The sequence below is a fragment of the Planococcus citri genome, chromosome 2, assembly GCF_950023065.1.
Source record: "Planococcus citri chromosome 2, ihPlaCitr1.1, whole genome shotgun sequence".
Taxonomy (NCBI): Eukaryota; Metazoa; Arthropoda; class Insecta; order Hemiptera; family Pseudococcidae; genus Planococcus; species Planococcus citri.
This window is the reverse complement of record NC_088678.1, coordinates 77439772-77446457: the sequence shown is the minus strand read 5'-3', so window position 1 is coordinate 77446457 and position 6686 is coordinate 77439772.

The window sequence follows — 6686 nt, the reverse complement described above, 5'->3', positions numbered from 1 at the left end:
AAATACCCACCATCATACGAGTACCTCTTCTTTATTCTCACTACGAAAACATCGACTATTATAATCATCAAATATCCGCGGCGAATCGAGTATGCAATTTTATTCACATAAAAATCCCATTTCCTCGCCATTAATTCGTATCACGGTCGTCGCGTGAAACGAGATAGATGAAATAACCCCGCACCATCTCACATTCCTCATCCTACTAAAGGACAGAAAGCAGAAGACAGAAGGTATTTTATTTAAGATTGTTACTGCTTTTTTCATCACCTATTCTTAAATTGAATCGGTGAGAACAGAAAGGGACCAAGTCACAATTTCGGAAATTTTTTTTCACGGATTTGAGGGTTTCAAAGTACGGCGGACCGACTGGTAATGTCAGATTTCCGCAAAACTGCCGAGAAAGTGGTATTTGGGTGCAGAATAGGGCCGGGTCCGCATTGGTGACTTTTTTGTTAAATTTTTTGAATTCCCTGAAAAATAACTAACATTTTCCAGAAGACCATTTTTTGAAATTCAAGTTCATCTCTGTACTGAAAAAAGACGAAAAAATTAACAACTCGGCGAAAAGTTTTATACCTCAATGGGTTTCTGGTCAATTTAAACGAGATAGCAGTCTAAGTGATGTATGTACTTAGATGTAGAATCAAGCCCCATTCGTGTACGAGCAATTTCAAGAGAAATTTTTGCGATTGAGTGCAGAAAGGGTCTAAGTCCCATTTGTTTAGGCAGCAACAGTGCCTGCGTACGTGAACATTTTTTTTTCTAAACAGTGCTAAAAATTGTATCTTGGGATCCTCTTTCAATGGCCTTAAGCATGTTTACCAAAAATTTTTGATTTTCGAATAAATCAGTTTTTTGTCATTCCTGAAAAATGCGAAATTGGACTTAGTCCCTTTTTGTTCTCACCGATCCACCGACACTGAAAGATTTTGATATTATGGGTGTAAAATCGATCGAAAGGATCGCAAAGATGTTGAATTAAAATTCGAATTTATAGATGCTGAATTTCATTTTCACCCCAACAGCATTTTTTCGAAAACTTCAAAAATCGACTCCGGAGGTCAAAAATAAGGTATAAATTAAATTTCAGCTTTTTTTGTTCACACTTTTGCGAAAGATGATTTTTGCATTTTTTTTTTTTCAAAAATAATCACTGGAGAAAATTTTGGATTTGAACCGACTCTAGAAGATTTTCATAATATATGCCTATAAATCGACCGAAAGGCTTGCGAGGATTTGAAATCAGAGTTTATAGCTCTGAATTTCATTTTCACTCTATTTATTACAGCGTTCTTTTAAAAACTGAAGATTTCTCAAAAACGATGGAGCCTCCAGAACGGCTCGAAACCGTCACGAATCGACTCGTGAGATTGAAAATAGGTACGAAACTAAATTTCAGTTTTCCAAGTCAATTTACTAAAATTTTCGATTTTTTTGAATTTTTAAAAATTTGCAAAAAATTGAAAAAAGGGGGTTTACAAATTAAAATTTTGCCTGGTGGTACATTTTGGGATCCTCTTTCGATTCTTTTTCGTCCGGTTCAAACATTGTTATGCGGGGCTCAATTCAAACAACAACTGAGAAAAAAGTGAATACATACCTAGGTATAGGTAAGATAGGAGGTAAGTACCTACATATTTTTACTGGTGAAGCCCCCTCCCTTCCCCCTGGGTTCCAAGGGGGCGGAAATTGTTCTCTTGAGCTCACTCTTCATTCGTGTTTTGGAATTGGAACTAAAATCAACGAAATCAATGCAATAACAAAACGTACGTACCTACAAAAATTACAACCAAAAATACATTTCCGAAATTTTAGGAGCATTCAACCCCCCCCCCCATACCGCTCACAAGTCTGTCACGGGTCTTTCGTGTCCCAAAATGCACTTAGTGGCACATGAATCCCCCCCCCCCCCCGAGTCTCAAATGGAGGAATGTTCCAGTTTTATGATAACAAAGACAACGAGACCAAAATTCACTCATAATTGAATTTTTTCTGATTTTTTAATTTCTAAAAATCGCGATGAAAAAAATAAAATACGGAAATGAATACTACATCTAAGTTAAAAAATGAAACAAATTTTGTAACGATCACTTTTTTTAACTATTGTAAATTTAATTAAATTTTCAGATAGTTGAGCTCAAAGACTTGAATTTTAGAGTACATACAAAGTTTGTTTATTATTTTTGAAGTAGTATTCATTTCCGGATTCATTTTTTTCATCGTGATTTTTGAAATTAGAAATCATTTGTAGCCCCTTCAATTTGCAAGTTAGGCAGAAAGTCATACTTGATAGGTTATTTTGTTCATTTTTCAGAGTACTATCGACCCTCATGGTCAGAATTGTATTTTGACTCTTGGATTAGTTGGATTTTGAAAACGTATTTTACCACTTCAATTTTCAAGATAGGCAACTTGTTTATCTTTCGGTTTTTTTTCACTCGTACTCGTTACATATCCAAATCTGAAGTTTGTACTATCATTCCCCCGACACCCTGTATAGTTTTTCTTTAAATTTGAAACACAGTTAAATCCTATGATAGGAAAAGATCCCCTCCTCGTCGAGGTTTTTAGAATTTCTTTGAACCTCGACAAAGATGGAGTAAAATTTCAATAGAACAACTTAATTTGAAGCTATTGAAATTTTCTATCGATTGATATAAAATTTTTGGAATTTTGTCGAATAATATTACCTAACGATTTTACGAGCATTTTCATTTGCAAATTTTTACCAAGTGTTTAATTTAAATTGAAAATTTGAAATGACTCGAAATTTTCATCGAGCACCTACATATACGTGTTTTAAAAAACCAAAATGTTGAGAATTATGGTTTGTACTATGAAGGGTTGTTGGAGGCGCCGATTTCGATTTTTACCTAATTTTTTCGGTACGAGTTACCTGAACCCCATTTTCAATCTAAAAGTTAAAAAAAAAAACAACTTCAATTCTCAAAAAAAATTGAATAATTTGTGTGGTCTATGGTTTGTAAGTTTCTTAGAGGCGCTGATTTTAAATTTACACCCTTTTCCTTCGATACGAGCTAGGTACCATAAGAAGTAAGCCGTAAAAAAGTCCACAAATCTTTTAAAAAAATGGTAAAATCAAGTGACTCGAGATTTGTTATGGAAAATGAGTGATATGAATCATTATGATGGAAATTTGTCGTTTCAAACAGCTTCTAGGAATTATATTAATAATTAGAGCTGAGCTAATAATTATGTTTTTCAATTTTTTTTCCTCTAATGAAAAAAAGGGAAACGGTGGAAGTGACGTTCATAGATTCCATTCGAAATGATCAATTTCAATTTAAATATACCTACCATTGAAATGTCAAGAATGCTGGTAAAAGTATACCTACTTTTCTAAAAACAAGCAACGTTATCTTTCAATTATTCGCTATACTTAAATGGAAAATGAGTGAAATGAATCGTGATAGAAATTTGTCGTTTCAAACAGCTTCCAGGAATTATATTAATTTGTACTTACTGACTGAGCTGATACTTTTTTTTCTGTTTTTTTTTTTCGCAAATGAAAATAATTTACGTACTTACTTACAAGGGAACCCTCCCACGTGATAATCTCCGATTTGAATGAAACTTGGACTGCTGGAAAGAGGACCTCAAAAAACCCCCATCCCCCAATTTTCAGCTGCTGAAGTTGATTTTTCGATTTTTGACGAGCGTTTGAAGTTTTGAGTACACAGGTGAAGTTGTTCTGTAAATTCGAAAAATGGTCGTTTCTCCTCACCACATGAACTTCAGCAGCTGAAATTTTGGCGAAAGGGTCTATGCTTGATACCTAATCGACTAAAACTACCGCCGGTCGGATCTGGAATTATCATCAGAAATCGAATTTTTTGTTCATCTGGTGGTTTATAAATTCCATTAAAAAATTTGAAAAATCAGTAAATTAAGCTCATCCAATGAACTTCAAGGGCTCAAATTTTGGTCAAACAGTCTGTGCCGAATACCAAATCGACTCATACCATCATTGGCCGGATCCGGCCGTCCGTCCAGAAAACAGGATTTTTTACCGTTTTTTTTTCTCATTATGTGTGAATTTGAAAAATGACCGTTTCTCCCCACCACATGAACTTCAGCAGCTGAAATTTTGGCCAAAGAGTCTATGCTTGATTCCTAATCGATAAGTACTACTGTCAGTCAAATCTGGAATTATCATCAGAAATCGAATTTTTTGACATGACTTGAGAAAAAGTATAAAAAATGCACAAAATTTCAAACGCTCGCCAAAAATCGAAAAATCAACTTCAGCAGCTAAAAATTGGGGGATGGGGGTTTTCTGAGGTCCTCTTTCCAGAAGTCCAAGTTTCATTCAAATCGGAGATTATCACGTGGGAGGGTTCCCTTGTTAGATAGGTAGTACGTACCTACTGTTATCACTTCTACATATAAAGGCGAAACTGCGGAAGTAACGTTGATAGATTCCATTCGATGTAGTCAATTTCAATATTTCGTATCAAAATTTGTGAATACATTTTTATGACTATGATACAGCTACATATTTTCATTTTCTTCGTAACACTTCACATTACGACGAGTCGGCGATCTCCTGATTGGTCAGTAACTTTGAATTTGTTTGATTCCATCAGGAATTGATACTTTTGAGCAATCTTTAAAACAATTTTTTATGGAAAAAAAATTGGAAAATTCGAAAAATATACCTACTTTCCCATTTTGTCTATTATTTGATTTTGCGTAACTTTTCCTCGCAGTAATAACATCACGATACAGTACAAGCGAAGTACAATTCATCACTTCTTAGGTCGTCGAATAGAGAACGCAAAGTATATGAATTCATCTCAACTTATTTGATACAGATAGCACCACATTTCAGCATTTACGAATTAATCCTTCATATTGCAGCAGAGTAACATTACGAAAATGTACTGTAAAAGTAGTTCGAAGGATTTTTTTGGGAGAGGGGATGGACGGGGGCTCTCACAAACAAAAATAAACGGATGAAAATTTAAAAGAAGGAACCAATAATACTGCATTATCTTTAATTTTGCAGAAACCATTGTTTCATTCCAAAGATTTGAGTTATTCTGTAAATTGTGAATAAATTTTCAAAAATGCAAAAATATTCATTTTCTATGGTTCCTGCTTTTGTTTAAAACGGCACAAAATGTTTTCAATACTTACCTGTAATATTTTTCACTCTTAAAATAAAATTGTAGCACGAAAAATAACATTTCTCGTCAAATCGGTGACAAATATGGTGAGGGGGGATTTTTTCTAATGTTCGTCTACACATTGGTAAAATATTTCGAAAATGCAAACTTTTTCATGTTTTCGGTTTCTGATGGTACTTTTGCAATAAGTGTACACCTTTTAATTTTTTTTTCTCGAAAATGAAAAAAAATGCCAGTCCAATTTTTTGATATGTTACTCTACATGAAAAGGACTAAAACTGAGAATTTTTTTAGAATTTTTACAGATGGACGTCATTGTTATATTCAAGTTAGAAGTTTTTAAATCGATTTTTTGAGGTTTTTGAAAGTGGCAACACTGATTTTGACATAATTCGTTGATTATACCCTCTCAAAGTACTACAATTTGAAAAAAAGTTCAAAATTCCATACCACGTAATACAACCGGAGCAATTTGCAACTGAAATTTTCCATTTTCGGCCATTTTGGAAAACTTTGGAGCCCAACAGCTCCGCCAAAAAATCGAAAAAATGTGCGGTTTGCGCCATTGAAAAGAATCGAAGACCCCTCATGTAAAAATCCACCGATTTGGCATGGAATGACCCTAAGGCTTGTTTTGATTTCACTCGCTTTTCGGCTCGTTCCGCCAATCATCGCACTCGACAAGAAATCATATGACTTTTATCTGCTGTGTTGTAATACCTATAAATTATCCACACTTGGTACCATCTCCAGGCAGGAACCTCGAGTACATTTTTTGACCAGCGTATTGGTTGGGAAAAAATCGAAAAAAAATCAACAATTTTTTGTTTGTGGGGCAATTTATAAAACTAGCACGAATGGCTATATTTTGTCCGACCACAACGATTTTCTTAAATTTCCTCAGAAGAGATGGAAATTGATCTGGGCAGCTAAAAATCGAGTTGTAGAGTAATTTCAAAGTAGACTGGAGAATTCAAAAATTGGGCCGAAAGCTCCAGAAAGGTTCGAAATCGCGAAATTCATATTTGAGAGATTGGTTTTAGACAATATTTAATTCGTGCAAACTTCGAAATTTTCCCATAAAAAAGTCCAACTTTTAGAATTTTTCCCTCAAATGTATTCTGTTAAAAAACTAAACAAACAAAAACGAATTTGAAGAGTCTGCCTGGAAATCGTCTCGAATGTGGATAAAAACGTCTTCGAACAGGTCAAGAATAAGCCACAACTTGATCTTTGGCGGCCCAATTTGATTTCCATACCTTCTGGAGAAATATAAAATAGCGCTGGAAGCTTCGGAATGCCCAAAAATGGTGTAAGGCAAGGAGGGAGTTGATATTATTTTCAGGACCCGTTTCCGTGACTTTTGCCGAACAGATAAATCGATTTTCTTTCTTATGAAAAGCATAAATTTCTCAAAAAAGGTCAATTTAGAATCGTCAAAAATTTGCCAAAAATCTAAAAATCGATTCGGGCAACTGAAATTTGGGTTATGATGATTTCAGACCACACTCTCTCCAAAATTCGCAGCCTCGT